General features: G+C 45.2%; 1 protein-coding gene across 1 annotated transcript in view; it reads right to left on the bottom strand.

The window, feature by feature from the left end:
- Window positions 1–23,331, bottom strand: part of KIAA1549L (KIAA1549 like) — a 137,378-nt gene extending 114,047 nt beyond the window's left edge. The window contains exon 1 of the mRNA XM_055722950.1: window positions 23,178–23,331. The gene's annotated coding sequence lies outside the window, so the exon portion shown is untranslated. The remainder of the gene's footprint in view (window positions 1–23,177) is intronic.
- Window positions 23,332–25,070: the final 1,739 nt, after the last annotated feature.

The raw sequence follows: 25,070 nt of genomic DNA, 5'->3' as shown, positions 1-25,070 counted from the left end.
GCCAGGCGGTGAAGGGGGGCAGGCCTGGGTGGTATCAGGGCTGGGGGTGCGCCGGGGGCCACCTCACTGCCGTGTGCTGACGGCGGCCTCCTCCTTTAGGGGCTTCAAACCCGCCGCGCCGAAGCTAAGCACCACGCCGGCAAACCTTCAGTTCTCTGTTCTGACATAGGACTGGAACAGTGCCTTCTGGGAATGAAGCCAACCGTCAACAGACGTGGTAAATATAAAGTTGCTAATAATTTCACAAACTGCTAAGGAGGGATTCTTGTCTTTGCGGCAATTCTGTGATTTCAAGTTGCGTGTGCTCTGTTGGTTTATTTTGCGGGTGACCTCCAGTTCTGCAAAGGCGTTTAGGTGTGTTCTTATAAATGTAAGTCTGAAATGAGCTGACCTGCTTAATTAGGATGCCTGTAGACTTTAACGAAACAATTCAGTGCTTCAGTGTTTTCCCTGCAAAAAGACCTTGATTTCTCACAACTAAACAGAGACATCTAAACTCAAATTGCAATTTCTAATGCTGTTTAAAAAAAAACATACCTACAAAGCCTATTTCCCACAGTTCCATTCATTTAGAATCCAATCAAAAAACCTTGCATTTTTATTTTCCTGGTGTCTTCCTGGGAATTCCTCAGTGGCTCTCCCCACACTTTGAGGGAAAAGATACATTTGGCAATCTCAGGTCTTCACAGAACTGTGAACTTAGTTTTGCTGCAGAGCAGCACCTGCGGCGGCTGGTGCATTGACTGGAGAAGGCGTAACGTTTGCTTGCGTAGCTCCTGGCAGGGGAAGAAAAAAAGAGGAGGTGGTCCGGACATTTCGGAACAATCTTTAGTTCAGTTCTTCCTTGCTGGCTGCTGCAACCTTCTGTAGAGGACACCATGGACAAAAGCTTCTGTTATCAAGGTGCTAATTGGTTTTCCCACCTCTGTCTCCTGCTATCTACTGCTTTCCTAGGCTTTTTTGAAGCTGTTTCTTCACTACTGCTTTCTTCCAAGCAAGGCAACAGAAATGACAGCTGCTGTGGCTGAGAACAGGTCCCGGTACCCCACGGGGTGTTCGTGGCTGAGACCACCACTGACTGCATGATAAAGTTTTTTCTTCCTGAAAGGGTTTTGTAAATCGTTGCTTTGGGTTCTGTGCAATGTTGCAGTGCAGGGTTATAGTGCAGGTTGATATCCTTGGCAATGGAAATGAAACAGGAAAAGGTACAGTTCATTTTCATTTTAATGCCTTTTGAAAAAAGTGTTAAAAGGTCATTATCAGCATGGTGAAGGGTTTCTCTGGAGTCACAGAGAGATACAGTATTCACTGTGCCACTGTATATATAGGAGTTAAGATGCAGAGGACACTTGTCTCTACCTGCTGGTCAATAACCAGAATACTGATGCTGTGCTAGATCATATCTACTAGACCTAGGAACAGTGGGTCACCTTCCACATGTGGATCTTGTGTATTGGCGCATGGTACACTGGGGTCCTGCTCTCCACTCCAAGGAGTGCCTTGCAGGAGTAGGCTGGTAAGGGGAATAGGCAGTCCTTGGTCCTGCCCAGACAACACCATATACATCAATGCAATGACTCCACAGACTACCTTTAGTCACAGTTTAAGTACCGGTATTCATTCTTTGGAGCCCTTGAGAGAGGGGATTGCTGTTCAGGAGAATAAGGTCGTGGAGTAGATCTGTCCTGATAGACACAGTGCTGTTATGAAGGTATTGGGGTCTGAGAGTGACCACCAATCTCTACAGAGCCTATAGAACAGACCCTGTCTCATTACTCCCTTACTATGGTTCCAGTTGTGTACCTATGGGGTAACTGGAAAAGGAACACCTTAGAGAAAGATATACAGAATGGATGAGGCTGGTGGGCAGCTCTGAAGGTCACTGAGTCCAGCACCACCCATTAAAGCAGGGTCAGTCAGAGCAGGTTGCTTAGGGCCATTGCCAGTCAGGTTTTAAATGTCTCCAAGGATGGAAACTCCATAGCTTCCATGGGCAAAGTTGGGAGCGTCTGACAACCCTTACAGTAAAAAAGGAGTTTCTGCCAAAGAGAATGATACTTTGGCATAATGAATAAATTGAGCCTGTAAACTATTTATGGTAAGTTTTTTGGTAAGAGACTATGAAATTCAACAGAGAATGATCCTTTTTCTATAGAACTCTTAAATGACCCTATAGGAATCCACAGAGTGCTCTCTGCTGAACTGTAGAGGTTTTTAAAAGAAGTTTAATTTCTGTAAAACTCACTGATTCCACCCTTCTAGAGGCCTATTCTCCTGGGGTTCATTATCCCAGAAATCCAGGTCAAGAGCGGTGTTCATCTACCGCTCACTCCAAACCTCAAAACTAACTGGAATAGGTACTACATAATGTCTGCAAATTGCATGCTTCTCCACAGCATATTCTGAAGCTGAAAAGATGCCCTGAGCAGCATTAGTGCTACCACTGCAAGTACTGCAGGTGATATTCAGAGTTCTGTTTCAATAATGAACCAAAACAATCTGATCTGAGCATGGCAAACCACCACCATAGAATTGTTTACTACGAACTAGACATTTTCAAAATAGACACACAGCCAAATGCTACTCAGTTTTTGTTGCATATTAATAGATTTTAAAAAATGGCTGATGTGAGCTCTTGATGCACCAGGAAGTTCAATAGGTAGGGGTAGCCAAAATCATAGTTGCTTTTGTGGCGCTAACTCTAGTCACTCATGCCACAAAACTACAGAAGGAACATTCTCCAAGCAGGGAAGGACAGTGTTTATGTTCGTCTGTTTATTGCACCAGTGGCTGGGTCATCACAGCCTCAACAAATATTCTGTAATTAGAGTTGTTCATTTTAACAACACTAAAGAGCTCTGGGGAAATAGCTGTAAATATTTATTACCATTTCAAGACTGAAATACTCCTGCCACACTGCATCCTGCCAGGTAACCTCCTTGGCAGCTCATTTAGAGGGGAATGAAGATTTCCCTCTGAAAGAAGAGCTAACACTGTGAAGCCCTTTTCATAAAGCATCATGAATCATAACCAACTGAAGACTTAAAACGAAGGCAAGGCAAGAAATACCCCACTGCTGATGTACTAGACTGGGACGTGTGAGCTCCAACTCCCAGATCTCATCTACAGCTTTGATCTTGACACAGCCAACGTGGCAGGCGGTGCTGTATCAGAGGCATCACTGAGGGGGACGCCTGTAGCTGAGGTTTCTGAATTCTTTCCATAATGCCCTGTTTTCACCTCCTTGTATGTTTGCTAAACTGGAACATTCAAGAGGAGGTTTTATACATAGATGGTTCTTCAATCAAACTTGGAGATACAGGGATGTGGGTTTCCAATAAAACAGATTACGTCTTTTTAAGAAAACAGCATTAGGGATGAAATCTGCTATTTTGTCCTCTCAGGAATTACTGCAGCTTTTTCTTTGAGAAATACAAGCATAGAGCTGCTTTTGAGCAGGGGTGTGAAATACAGAAACGGTGCTATCTTACTGTAAGAAATGTGTCGTTTACTGTCCCTATGACTATCCAGCCAAATCTTTTCATTACAAGCCTCTGAGAAATGACAGTTCACTCATTCTAAAGGCCTGTTAGAATCTGGCAGCGTTGTCAAAACTCCCTCTTCTCAACACATCTTCAAAATTGGGCCTTAGATTTCTCAAGCTAGACACTCAGAAAAAGAGAAGCCTCAAATCTGATTTAAATTATTTGCATTAGCATCACGAACAAACTCTCTTGTGTTCACTCTTTACATTCCAGAGCACAAAGCCTATCTCAGCTGCTGTGTCCCAAAAGACCTTTCCCTTTCTGCAGTTCATGGTCCACAGCAGAAAACATCTTCCAAATCCTACAACTGAGGCAGTGGTCTCGCAGATAACAATACTCATACCACAGCCCTGGTTCATTCCTAGTGCTCGATCCGTTCTTTACTGAAACAGATAAAAGCTTTCAAGGGCTTAAAAATAAATAAGAAAAGAGACTTTGAAATTAAAGACTGTTCTGTAAGCATTCAAAAGGCAACACTGGCCTAACTGGTTCCCGATTTTTGCACCCTCTTTGCAATGTCATTTCTGCATCCGTGCCATTTCTCTGGTGATACACTAATAAAACAACAGCATCAACAGCTTCCCCCTGCCGCCAAACGGTTCTCAAGTCCAAATGTTGTACATTAAGGTAATAGCATTTGTCCTTTCCAAATATATGACCATCAAAGGGCAAGTGAATCATACAAGCATATAAGTTATTAGTACAGTTGTAATGCATTAATACATCACTTTACATTTTAAAAACCTGCTGGTCAGGCCACTATAAATTTCATGGGAAATACGCATAATAAGCAATCTACTAAACAAATAAACCTATTTTAAACTAGTAACTATAGAATGATCCTTATTTACTTCCATACGAAACACATCGAATAAAATACTAATTTCACATTAAATAAAACAGTAATTTCTAGGAGACAAGAAATTAAAGCCTTTAAGACAGATCTAGTTAAGTGATTTTACTCCACAATTCAAAATGCTGTCTGGTAATAACTACACAAGTGGGAAAAAAAATTAGTTATCCTTACCTTGGCTATAATTAGTGTAGTTTAGCGTGAGCTGTAAATTGTACTGGTTACATTTGCAACTTAAAATCCAGTCGCCTCACCACTACTTATCAACATATATAGTTTAGTAATAGTTCACCTATTTCATTTCTATAAAAGGGAATTCTGCTAAATATGTAAAGAAGAAAATAGTTAGTAATTATGATGTATCATTGCAGTGCTAGCACAAAACTGGAGTGCTGTCAACAGCAATTGAATAAAAACTAACATGGAGGCTTCTCCTATCCTGATCAGCAATATTTAGCAGTTTTCAGTAAATTAATACCAAATGAATTCTGCTTGCGAGGCAGAAACTCTCCACGCTGGGCACACTTCAGCTGGTGAGAAGTTGCACAGAAGATGCTTCACGTGCCTCATGCCACCGACTCGCTCCACCCACTGAGCCCACCCCGATGCTGCCAGGAGAAACAAACTGCCTGAGAGGTTCCAAGAAGCCAGTGCAAAACCAGGTATCGGATGTTAAACCAGAAGATTACCAAGTGAGTATCATGTTCAGATTTCCTAATGCGATAAACCGTTAAAAACATTAATGCTATCAGTGTCCACCTTGAGGCATTACTGTAAACTCCTCATATCGCAAATGGCACTAATAACACAGTGAGTGAGTACACTGAAGGTGAGAAGAATCAACACTGCAATGAAATGAGTAAGAGATTTCATAGCTGTATTTAGAAATGAACTCATTAAAGATGCAAAAAATTTAATGATTACTGCTACACTACACATGATTTTCCATTTTGATATGAATATGAGTTTATTATACTGCACTTACAGTCCAAATATCTGCCATAGCAATTTGGTATAATTGTCTTTTCTGTTAATTTCATTAAATTACTTTCAGTGCCATAAGTGATAAAATGCTGACTCCATCCCACTGCTGACAGGCACTGCTCAGTGTATCTTGTTCGCTCTCCAGATTTAGACGATGCTCACACAGTTTAAAAGCTCTGAAAGCCCTAATCCAGCAGAACTGGATGTGTTTCCTGAGGATAAGTAGCAGCCTACCTGCATATCATGTTTTACAATATCTGTTCAGAACTCAGGAGTGTCCCAAGAATTAGGAATGCCAGAAAAATTTACGGAATAAATTTGAAGAGGTTTGATTAAAAAAACATTAGCTTGGCAGAACAGAAGGCATTTTTAGAGAACCTTCCTGTACTACCTCTGCTTCATGTTTGTACAATGATAGCTGGAAAACTGTCTAAAGCCGCAGAGTTTAGTTCCCATGACCTCAATCATGAAATGCAATTTCAACATTTATGGAAAAGATTAATTTAAAAATGTCCCATGCAGTTCCCTGAAATAAATTGGCTGTACTTTCAGCTAGGAAAAGTGGAAGACAGACATTTTCTCACTTGCAAATGCTGTCATCACCAAAGAAAGCACCACTGGGGAAAGGGAGCAAAAATCAGCTTTGTGGTGCCAGAAGAATTTTATTCCTGAACACCTGATTTAGGAAATACATTAGCTGGATGGCACAAAATACCCATAGAGTCATTTGGGAATTTCAGTGGAAGAGAAGAGGAAAGCTCCTCCAGATTAAACTCAAAGCAGTGAAGAAGCCTTGGCACCATCAGCAGCAGACCGAACAGGACGCAGAAGCGTTATGAGCTGCTGGGGACAGGCTACCTTTCAGTCTGGTATTTGTACAGCAATTAGTGGTAAGAAGCCTGGGTTTAGAGAGATATAGAACAAATAAATACAATTAAATTAATATAGTCAGTAATGATTCTGCGTTCACTACCATGATCGCTTCCATGAATGGTAATTCATGATTTCAAAAATCTCCCTTCACTCACCTTTTTTCAGGCTGAAGAATTTTAATACGTTTCTTCATCACAAAGCAAAGGCCGTCACCCAAGGATGATGTTGGTAATGGAGACACACAGAGAGTCGAGCAGATGGGATAAACAGAAGTGTTCATCTGTCTCCTCTAACAAACATGTCACTGTCCCCCTGTTTCTGTCATATTATTTCCATTACTAAGCACCCCTTGGTGTTATTGGTGTTAGAGGTATTAGGAGGCACAGGGACCTTTTCAGGTAAACGTACACATCCCTTCTATGGCAACACATTAATTAAAGCATACATGCAAAGCATGCACATCACCTTTGGTATGAAATACCACAGCATCTGCAGTACGCTGCTGCTTACTCTATACGCAGCAGTTGCGCAGAGCAACGCCGGCTCCCACTGTGCACACGCGTGTGTGTGTGCATGCAACACGTGCCGCAGCCGGCGTGCAGGGAGCTGCGGCTGTGGCTGGAAGGCTTTCTCAGTTCTTTCAAGTTTTGCAAAATAATTTTGTGAACGGTCAAACCGCCGCGATTATTGCCAGGTATTCAGCCCATTTCTCTCTGGGGAGATGCCTAATGTACTTGTGCCGGGAGGAAAAAAAGGGTAGTTTGGAAAGAAGACAAAGTCTGGAAAAGTAAAGGAGCAATGTGAGGTTAAACAGCCTGATAACATCAAGAAATCCTACAGATGGTTCCATTTAATATCCCAGGTCAGTGTCTTGCAGAGGTGTAGCCCTTGTGGCATCTACCGGCCAATGTGGGAGACCGCCCCTGCTTCTCATTGCAGGGTTCACGTGGGCAAACGTACGTCCACGCTCGGGGAGCAACAAGGGAGCCCTGCTCTACACACAGCTGCTGCGTAGTCATCCACGGCTTCAGCAGCAGTCTCAGGATAATCAACCGGTATGAAGGAGCAGTGTGGGTGGCTCTCAAGTCAAATGCAAATCATGAGTGAATACAAATTTGAGGAAATCAAGACAGGGAGAGAGCCAGTTTCCACTTCTTTCATATATTCTGAAATTGCAATGATTGTTAATCCATTAACATATAAATCACGGAGCTGGGCACCTTATATCAGATCAAATATTCATGAAAATAACAACATGAAAGCTATCACCTTCAGATAAACAGACGCTGGCCTTACAGAAACACGGGGGGGGGGAAAGAGGGACATAGAGAAATACTTACATTTGCATATCACAAGTACATTTACATATAAAAAACCCCACGTATTTACTTAATATGCCAGTCTATCATAGCTACCAAAACATTCATTCCCATATGAAAGAGAGAGAAATACATATGGGCACATGCACGGGACCAGGATTCTTCTCACCTATCAGCAGGCACTTGTGCACCATCTCGAGAGGCATAGGTCAGAGACAGAGAAGTAAGCAGCAGTCTTTGCTCACAGGTAGTACTGAATAACCCAAGCATATCGTATCAGCTCTGCAAAACGAATGTTGTTTTGCGCCAACTATTTTAAATTCTTTAATATTAGCAACATGAAGGGCTGGTGCTTTTGGTATTTAACACTAAAGGCAGATAGATATAGATACTTTGAGCTGAACAAAAGCTACTAAAATAACCTGCAATACGTAACCTTGCAAACAAGTTTAGAGAAGCCAGTGCCTGCATGGATGACAAAACAAACAAAACTAATACAGCGCCTGGAACAATTCCTCACAAGCACCTCAGGGGCAGATTCACAAATGATGCATGTAACTGCCTCGAAAGACTTGCGGGAGCTGCCAGCTATGAGAGCTGCCTCACACCTACTCACTTGAGAAGCCACCAACCCCTTGAAAAAGCAGTGCAATTTCTGTGCCTAAATTGCTCCAGTGATCTTGCAGTCTCCCATCTGCAACTGTAGGCACCTAAACACCTTTGTAACTCTCACCAGTCACTGTGCTGGTACCTACCATCTCACATGAGAATTACTGAGCACTGCTGTCTGAAGTACCTATGGTACCTCCAAAACTGAGCCTTAGAGATCCCGGGGTGCTTTTGAGTATCTTTTTTTCTTTGGCAAAAGGCCAAAAAGGACAAACGTAAGAAGAAATAGGATGTCGTAAAACCTCAGACAACGGCCCATGAAAGCCTTAATGTAAATCTTAGTTGCAATCTTATAGCCACTAATGAGTAGCATTACTTCAATATCTGAAACATCGAGTATTAGGATTCAGGGAGTAGAGCTAGGGGTTGCTTCAACAGTTTGTGACATCCGAAGAATTACAGGGACATTTCAGGAAATTCAAAAAAGGAAGGATTTCTCTCTGGTATTCTCCCTTTACTCTCTTGTAGCCGTGGGGGCACCTTCACAAGCCCTGACCCAGCTACCAGGCAGCGGCAAGCAGGTCTTAGCTTCGTTTCAGGCAGCAGCACCTGCGATGAGCAAGGGAGAAAAGCTTCCAAAGAGCCTGCTTGCTGTTTACTTTTAAGCATTTTCTGCAAGCTCCAACTGGAACATATTGCTATTTTTGCACCAAAGTTTATGTTAAATTCATCTTGGTTTACCATAAAATCTTAAATTACACTGTTATAATGTAAACCACTGATCTGAAAACTACACACTGGAATGTGTCCTCTTTTCTTCTCTCTCCAAAGGCTGAGCTCCAGTGATCTGCACCACCTTTTTATGGGATTAACCCATAAACCTGATACTTGTTAGTGATTTCTGAGGAATTCCTCAGATAAAAAAAAAAAATACACCTTATTTTCAGAAAGATGTTGATTGCTTGACACCTGATATCTTGACTGCAAGATATCTTGAAAGACAGAACGTAATTTGATGTATTCTCTAAAATGTGCACTGAGGGGTTTTTTGTGGCTTTTTGGTTTTGGGGGATTTTTTGTCAATAGCATTGTGGAAAGCTGCTGAAAGCTTTTTTAATGTTATTTTTTTTTAATCACTGCTATAGTGATAAACACAGGACCCAGAGCTACAAGTGAGTACTCAGTAGGATAATGCACATGGAATAAAAGACTATTGCATATGTATATGTGTTGTGTAAACAAGACCGTGTGCTGACAGGATTTTTGTTTCAAATAAGAAAAGCCTGGAAAAATAGGTCAGACCTTTTAAGAGCTAATTTGTACTCCCTAGTACCTTGTGTTGGCTGAATGAATCAACAACTGTTTATAATGTTGCACTTCTAGCGGCTGGTTCCATGGAAGTGGTGACAGATATTTGTCATGGCTTTCTGTCCCTACACCCAGATGTGGCTCATGGTTCCCTACCCAGCATGACGGCAAACCTCAGGCTGGCTTGCCAGGGTCACATCCAAACAGGAATTGCTGGGGAAGGTGTCCTCCCAGCACAGCAATCCCAGCTCCCAGCCACACACCCTCAGAAGCCCCATCCCCTCTTCCCAGCCGCTCTCCCATACTGCCAGCTCCCGCTGCCTGTGCCCCTGTGTCCCCAGCCCCACAGCATACCCCAGAAACCACAGCCCTTCCCTGTGCTTGGATGGCAGCTCCCCACCTGCCCCCTGAGACAGCTCCATCACTTCTGCTGGCTAGGAGCACTGGGAACAGCAGATAACAGCAGAGCGTTCATTATCAGCTCCCTTCCATCTTTGCAGCCACAGATTTCTATGAAAGCAGGAAGAACCTGAGACGGCAGATGACTCTCTATCTCTGACAAACCTGATGGAAACTGGCCAAAGGATTAAAAAGTTACTGAGGAAGGTTGCACGCTTGTCAGTCTTTCAAATGGACTGAGAAAAGAAAGTAAACCCCATTGCTTTAGTTTTGTTTTCTTAGGAAAGCAAGCAAAATATTACAAAATACTAGTAGTGTTTCTTGCATGTTACTTTGCAAATTGTGTTGAAAACTGATGCATTTACAAAATCCCATGGAACTCAAGAATATCTTTGTTAAAGATTTCTGCCAGCACCATCCCGCAGTGAACTGACTAAGGGAAGGTATCGGAGGGCTTCAGGCGGGCTCTGCAATCCATCCGCGGCTGCCTGGGTACCAAACTTCAGGGTCAGCGCTCCCCACCCTGTTCAGTGGGGATTGTGCCAACAACTAAGCAGCAAGGACAAAATGCTACATTTGTTTTGATCGCATTAAAGTCAGAAGTAGCTATTAAAAGAAGTTGCAGCAGATGACCGGGTCCAGAAGAACCACAGGCAATAAATTCACATGGCAGTTTTGTTTCAGAACTTAAGTCCTACTTATTCTTTCTTTGTCTATTCTAATTACTCCCTGATATGGAATTAATGTAGAAATCAAATTAAATGCTCAGGAAAGTGTACGAATCAGCTGGCCGAAAGAAACAACTATTAAAAACAATTCGGTAAATATGTTGATTTGGAAATGCATAACGTGTTTCTGCCTGAGTGAATGTACAAACACAAAGCCGAAATGGAGACTCGTGATGCCAAGAAAGGAGCAACCTCGCTGGGTCTTACGGAGGTGCTTGATATTGGGGTGCTGGGGGCCAGGTCTCAGTGCCCCACTGCCCCCACAGAGCACCGCTGCTTGTAGATGGAGCTGAGGAGAAAGACATTCAGCTCGATATTGCCTCTTTTCTGCAAAACCTTCCCCAAAAGCACTATTACACTGAGGTGACTCCCATGGTGAACTTGTAGTGGGGATACAGCACTTGGACTACACAGATTGTCTAGACTGAGTCAACCAAAGTTAACATAAAGTGGAGATGAAAAATTGATGTTTTACACTGAGATTAGCTCAGCAAAAGCAACCATGGGTAGAGAAATTAAGTCCCAGTAGAATGGATAGGTGCCTTCTCTCTCCTCTGCATTTACAGGGAGAGAACTCTCCCATGATAACTGTTTCACAATAAATACATAAAGAAAAGAAATGGTTTTCAATACAGCAAGAACTATTAATGCATTACTAACTCCGCACTGGTGACGCTCCTAAAACTCATGAAATTTTGGAAGCAAAATATGCAATAACACGGATTTTAAAAGCCCAAGTTCATTGAACGCAAATGCTGCTGTCAATGCAGCGAACGCAAATGCTAGTTAAGGCAAATTAATTCTTTAAAGCTGATGACATGAATAAGCATACATAATTTTATCTCTTACAGTCTCTGTAGTCAGGAGCCATGCACAAAGCCCAGGCAGACAACAGAAGCGGTGTAACCAATACCTCCCAGACTCTCCAGTAAAGACCAGGAAGTATTTGACCTGTACCCATCCAGTACCTGAGGAGCAGTGAGCAGGCAGTCAATACAGAAAGTACTGACTATACAGAGCCCCTACAAAATGAAAAGCATGGCACATGCGGCACAATTTCCAACACGGGAACATCGCACAAGAGTTGGAAAAAGCCCAGATGAATCCACAGATGACCACGCCACAGCCCCACCTGCTTCTGGGTTGCAGAGCAGCTGCGTTTACTATTTCCTCAAGAAGGTGAAGAACCCCCCTGGTTTCCCAGCTCTGAGGATACAAACCCCCCGCAAGTGCTGGGGACCCACAGGAGACCCTCGCTCAAGTGACCTCACTAGCCTTTTTCTGGAATATTACTATGTCTTCTCTAGCAAAGGTAGCTTAACCAGTGAGCCAAAAAATACTCCTAAGAACAATTTTTACCACACAATGGGATACGTACACACTAGCAAGTACTTAAAAATAATCCCTATTATACCCCATTGACAAAAACAGGCACCAGAGTCTGCATCTAAATGTCACTCTATCAACACTGTCAGCATATATTTTAAGAGCAAAAAATCCATTTTTTAATCCATTTAAAACTCCATTTAATCTAAGTTTTCCAAATCCTATTGCCACCTCAGCTGTAAGAATCCACTTGTATTAAACGGAAAGCAAATAAAGTACATTCTTTGCTCCAAAGTGAGATTGCATTTCCCTTTCACATGTGGAAGTTATCAAAAGTGGTTACATTCGTCAAAAATAGTTTCCCTAAGGAGACTGTGGCATCAGCTAAAATGGCAGTCCTCCAATTGTTTACAAGAACAAATGCCAATATTATCATTGAGAGGAGTACTGACATAACAAAAGGGTTGTAAGTGTTACTCTGATGGGAATAAATCTTACTTTGTACAGGAATAGAGTAATAAAAGAGCTTTACTTTCCACTATGTAATTCTTATAACTTTTTTTTTCTTACATTTAAATAGTATCGAAGAGAAAGAACTATATTGTCCTGATATTAAAAAGACTCTAAAAGACGAAGGTGCCCTGTAATTAATAAACCTTTGTTTGACAAAGTACACATTCAGTGCTTAAAAGGCAAAACCGTGTTATTTCTACCAAGATATGCTGGAACACCCTGACACATGCACAGATACTGACAAGGTGGAATTCGCTGCTCGCAGCAAGTTTCACACACACAAACTGACTTACTGTTTACTAGGGGATGGTATGAGGTAAGAAGCATGCATTTTTTAAGTTAATTACTCCCAAACTATTTTTCTACAAAAGCAAAAGTAAGGCACAAAGCCCTCAGGAGAAGTGTCGACTACGCCCGAGTAGCATTTGGTTTTCCAGGAGCTTATTTTCCATGCACCTTCTTACAGTTTATATTCTTCTAGTGCTTATTATTCACATTTTCAATGTTCTCTTTGTCCATACAGGACTGTAGGAAATGCCACCCTGAACCAGACAGGATCCTTCAGTCTCCATCACTCGGTGCAGCCAGGCACGACCAGAGTGCACCAGACCTACATTGTGAGGGTCCTTAAAGCACCCACTTCTTGGGCTGCCAGCCCTACAGCCAGAGGGGGGTGAAGCAGCACTGACGGGTTTTGAATGAGACTTTTTTTTTTTTTTTCTCAGTTGCTGATTGTCCCATTATTCCTAGCGCTAGGAGACAAAGCAAACAAAGAACAGTATTTCTCTTTGTTCTTTGATATTGTGACATTTCAACAGGGTAAATGGGAACTGTCAAATAGAGAGTTTGATATTGATGATGACGATGGACTGGATTAGCAGGAAAACGATTTGATTAATGACGAGCAAAAGGAGGATGGAATAATTAATGCCCAGAAACAAGATTTTATGGACAATGAATCACTTTAATTTTATACTTCTATCAGACTACAAATTTGATCTAATATTCTTAGGTTTCAATGAGGCATTTGACTTTATATCTTTCATTTTGATTAATAAAATATAAAATGAATATGGTGCATATGCAGTAGATTTTAAATGATTAAATTGAGCAGCAATGCTTCTGATAGACTCCCATGGGGACTGATTCTCAGCCTTGCGCTCAACATTTTTATCAGTAACCTGGAGGAAGTCAAAACTATCTCTGATAAAAGTTCTCAGATGACAGCTGGGAAAGTGATGAACATCGAAGCAGGCAGGCAGATGCAGTCAAGTATCAGATCACACATCTGGAAATAAAGACTACAGACCAGTTTCATGGGATAACAGTGTCTGTGGAGGGGAACAATGATGAAGGGTTTTGCCTGCTGAGCAGATTGCAGCTTCCACAAGTAGGAGAAGCATTGTAGCTTCAGGAGATGTTAATCTTGCTTCTCTTGACTATACCAAAGTCTGCAGAGTAAACTTACTCTAAAAAAAAATAAATCTTTGAAGCAGAGGTGAGTAATCAGATCAGTAGGAACTCCTACAGGAGTTAATTCAACTCACATATGAGGAGATCAGCATTACAACAAAAAATTATATTACATCTGACACTGATGCCGATTTTCCTGATGAACCAGGAAAACCAGACCAGCTCTGGAGGCTGCAGTTCCAGAGGGACATCAGACTAGAAAGACTTCAAAGAGGACTCAAAAGAACGACAAAATATGTGGAAAAGATGCCTTTGACGGAACCATCTGAGAACTCAAAGCAAAAAGCAAGACTTGATCACAGTGTAGACATAGCTATGCGTGGAAAAGAGGTTTTGAAGCTCTTCAGCCTCGTATACAGAATGACTAGAAAATGAAGCAAGACACATTCAGTTTTAAAATTATATACATTTTGAAACACGATAGTAACACCTTTATTCACCAACAATTATGGCGAACTGCTCAGCCCCTGAAAAATTTTAATTAGGATGGCATAGTCTTGTAAAGGTTACCCAGAGCTGCCCCGATTGTACCAGCCACTAAAACAAAGAGAAATCTTACCACCCACCTTATGCAGAAGACAAATTTGACATCATGACTCCTTTGTGACCTAAATGCCTAGAAATCTCTAACCAATACATTTTTTTCCCCATATTCTGTACTCCTCCTTATGGCCAATCACTGCCCTACTTGCAATATTCTTTTGGATGTGAGATGCTGCAGGTGCTCAGGAACAATCCAGCCTGGTCCACAGGCTTTGTATATGCCTTCTCAGTAAAACATCAAGGTGTCTCAGACCTCTTGGTAGGTGACAAGCTGGTAAAATTACTTGTGAAAATAAGTCAATAATTTCATATTAATTGTGTGACAGGACTCCATAAGCTTTTTCTAGGTGTTTCATTAGCAAAAAAACCCAAAAAACAAAAAACAAAAACAAAAAAAAAAAAAAAAAAAAAAAAACAAAAAAAAAAAAAGAGGTATGGAAAATAATGCTTTTTTTTAATAGCAGTAGAGCTAAAACAGCATCCCATAAAATGTCTGATCAACACTCCCACTTTTTGCCTAGCAAAAGACCACTGCCTGTAGCCAATTTAGAATCCAAGCTCCACTCCTCCAGTTAAGTCAAATTTTTGGTTTTAAATAGCAATTAATTTTAGATACCAAACCTTGCATGGGGAAATATATTGATAAAATCAGCAGGTTGCAGATCAAAAAACATCTCTACTACTAACAAAGTAGTAGCAAAGTAAAAGCAAAAGCTGGGAATTTCAAGTATGTTTATGGACTGCCAATCAAGGAGGGGCAGCATTTTCAAGTCTACTTTTATGTCAATATCTAATTCTGCATCTACACTCATTGCAAAAAAAAAAACCAAAAACAAAAACAAAACCAAAAAAACCCCAGGATTTGAGACTTCCAGAGTTGGTGGGCATCAATAGAATCAGACAACCCTACCTGAGCATACTGAACTGCTACAACAATCAAGCTGTACTGGTATTTAAATCATTCTGCCAAGATGTTTTACCACAAGGTCAGAGAAGCATTTTTAAAATTACAGTATCATGGAAGTACAGAGCAGAATACGCTATAACCAAAAATAATCAATTTTAAGGATTTCTGAAAACTACCCCTAAAAATTTCAGCTTAAAGATCTCACATCAAAGACATACTACCACAACAGAAAACTGTAAACATGCATTCCCTTTCTTAACTAGCCATGACCCTTATAAAATCCAATTTTTCGTCACTGATAAATTCATCGGCCAAGGCTACTCATCAAATTAAAAGAAAACACAAAGAAAGAACCAAGCAAGTCTGTAATGGTTGCTTTTAAATCAGCTTTTCAGAACTTCAGTGACGAACAAAATCATACAATCTAAGTCCTTTTATTATTTTCAAAACAAAGACCAACTATTTGGTAACAAACTGTTCCCAAGGATAAACTTCCATTCTTCAACTCCCTTCTGACCATTTTTGCATTGGTTGCCAACATATTTTGCTGGCCTCAGTTATGTCTTTGTTTAAGAAATACCACGGAAAACTAATACATCTTTGTTTCCTATTCCTTTGGCATCTGGTTTTGACATTTTAATTTCCATGCATTTAAATGTTTAGCCTTTCTTTTGACTTACTAAATCTGTCTCTTAGCATAGTGAGTTACACATATTTATGTAACAATCTTCTTGCATTATCCCAGCTAGCAACCATATAAGGTTTGATTTACAAAATCCATACCTCTCAAACACAGAGCAACAATTTATTTACAGACTTTTTACTTATTTTCAGCTAAAAACACTGCAGTGAGATCATCGTATTGCTGAACAGCAGAGGGATGCGGGATAGTTCTGCTGCTTTTTTATTACCTGGTATACAGATGGATTTTAATTTATATTGGCTTGCTTCAGGAATTTTTTATCACCACCCATCTGCATCAGCACTTAGCAAAGCACATGATCAGTAGGTAGGTATATCATGTACAAAGACTTTCCTAGAGAGCAACCAAAATCACTAGATTCAACATAGAGGCTTTTTTGTCATAATAAGGAAAACGCGCACACACAAAGGCAATTCAGGAGATTTTTTTTTTTAAAAAAGCTACTGCTTCTTCCCCAGCTGATGCATTAAACCTGATGATAACACCTGAACACTGGAGAACATGCCCAGAAAAATTACATTTCTTGTTGCCCATCTTGCATAGTTTTTCCTCTGATTTCTCCCATTGTATTCTTCCTATTCAAAGTCAGTAGGTATCAGCCTGGGTACTTCCCTTAAAAGACCAACACCGGTACATTGCTTACAGGTGATAAAATGATAGACAAGGTATTATAGATTGTTTAGCAATGTGTGGTGGAGAAAATGTGGAAACTGGCACTGTCTTCTAAGTCTGGATGTTTATTTCCTCCATGTTCAAACGTTCTTTCATTTTTCCTTCCTTCCTCCTCCTATGCTTCCAGGATCCAGAAAGGAATTTTCCCTGATTTAGCCTCAAGATCAAATAGAAATATTATGAGTGTTACATTTGCTATACACACTGTATATACCTCATACCTGAAAAAGTAACTGTTATTTAAATATTAATAACATAGTAACTTCTTTTCACCCAAAAGGGGCCCATAGCGGTTGTATCTTCAGACTTGCGTTTTCTGCAGTAACTCCTTTAAAAGGAAGAAGTCAAACTGAGTCACTTATAGCTCCTCTTGAGAGGCCCTTAAAAGCATCACCTGTGTTCAAAGATGCACTCCAGGCACCTATCAGCATCCTATCTCCATTTCAGACTTTAAGAGCATTACCGGCCTTTCTTCTTGTGACAATAATTATGAGATGCAGATGTTCCCTTTGTATAGTTCTGCATGTATGTAGGACTGCCACTAAAATTTCAGTTCAGAGCCTGGACTTTGCTCTCGTTTGCTTCTTTTTCAATTCCAAATGTTTTGTTATGGACCTTTTCAAATCAAAAACTATTGAAAGTTATGTTTAAGGAGAAAGAAGGGAAGACCCTGCTGGTTTTTTTTCATAGCATTGGTCCATTACTCTCTTGATAAACTCTAAGGATTCATTCGTGGCATCTAAAAATTTTTGCTGTGGATCGCTGTTTTGTGTGTATTTGGGTTTTAGGCAGGGCAGGAAGAGAGTAAGGGAGGTATTGCTAAGCAGCTTATGGGGGTGAGGGTATAGGCTTCACCAACATTGGAAAGAGAGAAAGTTCACAGCAGTTGCCTGTCTCCTGCTCAACTCCTCGTGGAGCTGCCAACCTAGCCTGAATGGAGAAGACAGGGTAAGAGCGATCACGGGCAAGACCATTAGCTGAAAAACAAGGGTAAATCCTTTCTATCATATACATACGTGATCCAGCAATGACTACAGAAGCCTCAAATGCTCTGGTGACAGGGGCCACCAAATGAAGCTGTTTGAAGGGTGGATAAAGGATCATTTAGCCTAGCGTGAGCCCAAGCAGAACCCCACGGCCTCAGAGGAGGCTGCAGAGAAAGGGGATGCATCACCCAGGCCACAGCGGTGGATGTTCCTCCTTTCTGGTCCTTCATACAGCTGTGCTGTCACCTTCCCAAAGGCAGCCTCTGATCGAGCACCTCTCACTCAGGCAGGCACAGCGCTATCTGCCCGGCTCCGTCCCAATCTACTTCATCCGGAGGTTTTTTTCTATTCTTTTCTCTTTTTTGGTAGGAAAACTCCTGCGCACCTTCAACTCAAGGATACAAGTGTTATTTCCTGGAATTTTTTAAAACTAACTTCTAGATGTGTTTGCCTTTTCTTCATGAACCTGACCCCTTAATTTCTGAGTCACAACCTCAGGCACAAAGACCAGCTCTGCCAACAGTACTGCAACTGCTTCAGCAGCAAACTGCTCTGTGTGAGATGTACAGGAACTGGTTTTCCTGTATCTTCTACTTCTCTAACTAAACACCCTCATCGGGAATGTTTTTCCATGGGGTGTTTTAGCAGAGAAATGCCCTAAATCCAAAGCCCACCACTGCTATCCCACCTTGCTAGTCGGAAGGCAGTGCCTTACGAGATCAGCAGTACAATGCAGAGTCGTTCAGTAAGTGCAGTAGTTCCTTCCTTGCACCCAGCAGAAGGGAGTTAAAACAGTACCTAACCACTTAAATGCTCTTTTTATTTTTTTTTTTTTAATGAAATGTTGACATGTTTGGACATTGAAGCCTGAATTCAAACTTATGCAAATATCATCGGTATTTACTTCCGGAGAAACAACCATTCCCACATGACTAAGAAAAGGCCATAAACAGAAAATTACTCCCAGCCCCCTTCCTCTTGTTCATCAACCTGACCTCAAGCAAGTGTGAAACATTCCAGAAAGTAGTGCGGTGAAGATTAGGAGGATACAACGTTTCCAATACGCTACCGGATGACTGAACGTGACTGAAAATAAGATTGGAAAGTTCTTCTCTAACCATAGGTCTCCAACAGCCAGCCAGCATTGCTTACAGGCAAAACATGGGCACCCTTCAACCTCATCTGAGATACCAGCTGCTTCTCTTGATCTACAGAGAACCATTTCATCAAGGTGGTTTCAGTATGCATGAACTTAAAGCATTCTGTACCTATCAGAATGCTAAACTCAGATTATTTATTATCAGCTAATGCAGGGAGTAACTCAGATCCAGGAAAGCAGTGAAAGAAGGTAACTTGTGACCAGTGGATCGATGCCAAGGGTACCCATCAAATCCTCATCCTCCCAAAGCAGCATTGGTTTGCATGCTCCCGGTGGCCTAACCTTTCCACCCACACTGTAGATTCCTCTTTTGTTTTGAATAAAATGAGACTGAATTTGAACTTTTCGCTGTTCTTTCGCAGGGTAGCTGAGATACCTGCACATACTTTGGTCTGCTGAGATAATCAGACAGAACGTTAAAAGAGCAACGTGACCAACCTGAAACTATTGATTTCCTAAAATGCTGGACTGGTAGTTCTGGACAGCAGCCACAGCAGGTGTCGAGTGCCTTTGTCCTCACTAATTTCCTCAAGGTGGAGCTGGATCCAGGGATCATGCCCTGGTACGCTCGCAGCCCTCACCTCTGTGGCAGCTCCTTTGGCAATGCAAACACCACACCGACTGTACGCTTCCAGATGTGCCAGTTCTGGTGCTTTTTGTGGAATTTCAGGAGCTGAGAATCCAGCCCAGGCAGCTGCCATCCATCGACAGCCGTGGTCCATAGGAGGTGGGGCTGGCATTTTAGCAGCTGGCATGGAGCACTCTCCGAGTTGTTCAATCGAAGCTCCAGCTGCGAGAAGCAGCCACTGCACTGGAGGTGTCGTTATTGTTTTTGAAATTGTTGTTAATTAAGGTGAGATCTCACTGTGCTAGTGTTCAGCAGATGTAGGAAGAAACGGACCTTTCCCTGACAAGTTCATCACTCAAACAGGCTACACAAGCAAGCACAAAGGGCGACGGCATACATAAAAGGTACATTTTAACGTTTCTGAAGTTTTTATTTCCCCAGCCCTGCCACTTGCAGCCCCTCTGATCAGTTGATTAAACTCATGGGCAACACAACTGCGAGCAATGCTCCTCTTCCTCCATTTTACTCAAACAATAGTGCCATGTGTATTTACCAGCCAACAGATCCGCTGAGACCAGATCAGCTTTCAAAGTTACACCCGTTTCAGAAACCGCCTCTCTCTCCTCCCCACCAAGGAAAATGATTGCCCAGGGTTCATGCTTCTGTTTCACCAGGGAGTTTCACCTGGCTGGAGCATGGTAGGAGTCAACCTAAAACCCCACGTGCCCTCATTTGTTTTCTGGCTCATTACTTTTGTCTTTCTTGACAGATATAGTCAGTTTAACTGAATTTTTGCACTCATTCTTCTATATTCCATCAGAAATCACAGTTCTGTACTTCTAACTAGAGTGGACAATGTAATTTTATTTTCCACCTGAATTCAGGCGGTCCTGGGGATGACATACTGAGGAAATTAATGATTAACTCTGCTCTGTCACTGAGCAGTTCTGTATGTAAGCAGCTAAAGAAGCATAAAATACTTCTGAAGTCAAAATTAAAGCTTCTCACCTGCTATTAGAAAGCTCATCACTCTGTACTCGATGTCAACAGTGTCTCAAGACACTGACAAGCACTGAGGTCTGGTTCTGAGCCCCTAACACAGAGATAACCCATCTCTCTGCTCCCACTGCCTGGTAGCCCAACGTCTCATCCTGTCAGCATCTCTTCTCGGGGAGATCTTTTCCCTTTGTCCTGAATTTTTATTGAGGTCAAAGGAAATTTTGTTACCCTAGCCATTTAAAATCGTCTCAGGGATCAGGAGACTTTTGAGTTGGCTTCTGAAGCACTAGCATCAGAGTACAACTTCTCTCTTTACCCTCCATGCCCTGAGTTCCCTGCTTCATCTTCACACACAGCAATGTCGTGTGTTGCACATAAACCCAACAGAAGAACCAAGCATTCATCTGTGAGCGTGTACAGACGGACGGACACAATTATCCCACAGATGCAAATATTCCCCAGCAGAGAAAACTGTAGTAAAAACGGTGCATGACAAATGCTATTCCCAGTGTTTAATGCATCAGGTAACGTCCCTTGGACTTCACGGCAGTAGACCTGCTCTATGAACCATATACATCACAGTCATACTCACAGAAAGCAGTAAAAGCACGTTTGCTTAACAGAAATCCAGAACTACACATAGACTGCTCTATGTAAACATACAGAAGTTAACCTTCTTAGACAAAATTAATATTCTTGATTGAAAATTTGGCTCTGCTAAGTGTTTTGCCCCTGACTTCATGGCAGACAGCATTTCATGCACTCCCTCTCGCTGAAAGGCAGAGCTTTTTCGGTTGATGGCCATCCAATTTCTGCACCTTAGCCATTGTTTACTGATAAACACTGCATAGGACTAATAAAGTTCTACCTGCAATTTCAGCTCAAAGCTATTAATTACAACAGATTACATTAATGTAACTACCCAGTTGTCTAAAATTGCCAGGCAATACCCATCAGTGACGGGATTTTCCACCATGGGTGCTATGCATACTGTTATTATGCACTTTGGCTTCTTGACACTGTTGTAGTTTCTCACCTCTTTTTTCCCAAGCTGTAGGCTATAGATACCTACAGATACGTTTTTGAACTCTGTTGGATTTCTTCACTTAACAGTGAGATGATGGCCGTGTCATAAAAGACACACAGACCACAAAGGAGCAAACAGAATAATAACACTTTTCATTCTATTCCTGAATCTAGCAATCGAGTGTGAAGGGGTGCCTTGTTGCATTGTCAGAAATACCTCAGCCTTTAAAAAGCAGTTCCAAGAGGCTGGCTAGCTACAAGTGAAGGCACATTTCATAATTCAGACATGGCACGAAACTTCATATGAAATCCAGCCTGAACTGACAAGCACAGGTGAAAATTCAGGCATTAGCCTCTGATCACGGGTCAATTTATCTTACAGAGATAAATCAAACGGCAGTATTTACACGCTCAGAACAAGTCATGAAGTATGAGGCACTGTTCCACCAGCCTCCAACCTGCAAATGAGAAACCTTATTATATTATGGCCGTAAAACTGACATCCATCCTATACGATTACTGTACATTCACGTTAACAGCTTTGAAATGTGGATCCGCATCCATACTCTTTTCTTAAGCCCATGGGAGTAATCTAGCCGTACATCCATTTTAGCCTCTTCCAATTACTTCAGCACAGCCTTAGATTATATTTGGCACCTATATCTGGCACATACAATAACTACTAGCAACAGTAATCATTTCTGCATTGAGGTCACCAGCGTATCGACTGCTGTAGGAAGTGAGGAGTGCGCAGAATGCTGCCTGGCTCAAAAAGTCAAGGGAAATCGGAAGTCTCTAACCCCGACTATAACCCCAAAATTGTAGCTCTCAGCTACATTTGAGATGCTGTGCTGAGACCTGGGCAGTGCCTGCCCCCTGCTCGCCCCTCCGTACCTGCCCCCTGCTCGCCCCTCCGTACCTGCCCCCTGCTCGCCCCTCCGTACCTGCCCCCTGCTCGCCCCTCCGTACCTGCCCCCTGCTCGCCCCTCCGTACCTGCCCCCTGCTCGCCCTTGCGTACCTGCCCTCGCCGCTCGGCGCCGGCCCCCTGCCCCCCCCCCCCCCGCGCCTCACGCAGCCCCCCTCGCTCGACACGCTCCCCGGCTGGAACAAAAGCCTTCGCCCGCCCCTCTTGCCCCGCAAGGAACGAGCCCGATCCCCGCCGGCCCGTCCCACGGGAAAGCCGCTACGCGCGTTGGCCGCGGAGGGCAGGGAGGCAGGGGCCGCCGCGCAGGCTGCCTGCGGGGAAGGGCCCCGAGCCCCCGCGTCCCCCGCCGCAGAGCAGCCCCGGTGGCGGGAGCGGCGGGGCGAGGGCGCCGCAGACAATGAGGCAGAGCCGGGCTCTGCCCGCCGGCGGTGCCGCACGGCGCCGGCAGCCCGCCCGGTGCCGCTCCCGCCGCGGCGGCCCCGCTGCTATTGCAGCCGGTGAGGCAGCTCCGCGGGCGGCGGCAGCACCGCGCCGGGAAGCCCGAGCCTCCCCGCAGGGCGGTGACAGCGCGGCTCCGTGACGGGCACGGCTCCCGGTGTCGGGCGCGGCTCCCGGTGACGGCCGTGCTCCCGGTGACGGCCGGGCTCCCGGTGACGGCCGGGCTCCCGGTGTCGGGCACGGCTCCCGGTGTCGGGCACGGCTCCCGGTGTCGGGCGTGCTCCCGCCGCCCGCCCCCGCGCCCCCGCCGCGCTCCTTACCCGGCTCGGCCCGGGCGCTCGGCAGGACGGCGACGATCCCCCCCAGCAGCAGGACGGCGGCGGCCAGGCCCGCTCCGCCGCCCGCCGGCGGGGCGCAGCGCGGGGGCGCGGTGCCGGGCGCTCGGCCGGGCCCTACGGGGCGCGCCCCGCTCCGCCCGCCGCCCGCCGCCCGCCGCCACATCCCCGCGCCTCGCACGGCCCCGCCGCGGCTCAGCGGGCGGCGCTGCCCATCGCCGCGCCGGGCTCTAGAGCAGCGGCTGCGCGGGCAGGCGGCGGCGGCGGCGGAGGAGCGGGGGGCCCCGCATGCTGCCGGCGGCTCTGCCCGGGCGCCCGCCGCGGCCGCAGGACGGCGGTGCCGGTGCCCCTTAACGGCGGCGGCGGCGCGGCCCCTCCGGCTCCGGCGCGCAGAGCGCCGCGGAAGGGAGCTTCATCCACAAAGGGCTCGCGTCGCCGCCAGTCCCGGCCCCGCTCCCCGCCCTCCGAGCGCGGGGAGGCGGGGAGCGGAGGCGGCGCTGCCGGTGCCGCGGGGACCCCCTCCGCCGCCCCGCCGGGCGCCCGGCCCCCCGCGCCCGCCCGGCCCGCTCCGCTCCGCCCCGCCGGGGCCGCTGTCGAGCGCTCGCCGGGGCAGGGGGGCCGCGGGGGCGGGCAGGGCGCCGGGCAAACGGGCGGTGCGAGGGAGCCGCGGCCCTGCGTGCCCCGGGGGCCGCCGCCAGACCCCGGCCCGAGCCCCCCTCGGCCCCGGCTCCCCCTTCAGCTGTACAGCCACGCCCGCTGGCAGGGGTCCTGTGACCCGGCAAGATTCAAACTGCCCCCTGCTCAGCCTGGGGGCACCTGCTGCCAGCCGAGGTACCGCTGGCACGTTTGGGACGCCGCCAGCCGGCCCTGGCCAGCCGCGGGGCCAGCGGCAGCCCGAGCCCCCCCTCCGCAGCAGCTCGGGGGACGGCGAAGCTGGGGCGCCCGGGGGCTCGGCCGCAGGGCAGCCACCTCCTCGGCCTCCAGCGCGTAAACCTCCCTCGGCCACTCGCTGCTGGACCTCCCGGCTGAAAAGGGAGCTTCGAAGGACTGAGGTTTGCCTCTGCGCTGCGCAAAGGCACGCCAGGAGGCCAGCTGGCACAGCAAACTGTTACGGACACCCGAGGTGAGCCCCAGCAAGAGGCAGAAGCTGCCTCGGTCACGGCCAGAGCAAACAGCACGGCAATTCGTTCAGTGTTTTCCGTGCTTAGTTTTGCCAGCAGAGGTAACGTCAGTTCTTTATTCTAATACCAGCTCTGGCACTGCTTCCTTGGGCTCTTCCACTCCCCAGACCGTGTGTGCGAGCACCAGCGCCGGCGGGAGCAGCACAGCGAAGGTGGGCTGGGGGCAGAGCGTGCTCCGGGCCCCCGAGAGCCCACCGTGAGCGGGTGCAGCACCGCCTACATAGGGGAAAGCTGCCCCGGCCTCCCGGCAGCTCCAGCACAAAAGAAGAAGTCATCTCCCTGATCAATTCCCGACAGCCAGGTTTGAGGCAGAGCAAGCCCCCGCCTGGGCTGGCAACGGCCCCTCAGCCTCTGCCCGGCTGCCCCCTGCAACCCACCAGCCTGGCGACCCACGGACACACGTTGATCCGAGCGGCTCAGCACGCCCCACGTGGCACCAGCACCGTTACTCAGCCACTAACACAGCCCATTGGTGTCATTTTACTAACTTTTCCCTCAAATAGCTAATTCATTCTATGCAAAATTAGTTTCCGCGTGATAACTGCTAATGATCATCCACAGAGAAAAGATGGCAGTTGTATGATAATTGTAGTAACACGGACAGCTTACTCATCACGCCGGATTACTTGGGGCCAACACACTTGGTGCAGGGCCCTCTGGTGGCACCTCTCGTTACCTTTAGGGAGCCCAGCATATG

Source organism: Falco cherrug, chromosome 10 (genome assembly GCF_023634085.1).
Source record: "Falco cherrug isolate bFalChe1 chromosome 10, bFalChe1.pri, whole genome shotgun sequence".
NCBI lineage: Eukaryota > Metazoa > Chordata > Aves > Falconiformes > Falconidae > Falco > Falco cherrug.
The sequence above is the reverse complement of the archived record's forward strand: the minus strand, read 5'-3'. Positions and strand labels throughout refer to the sequence as shown.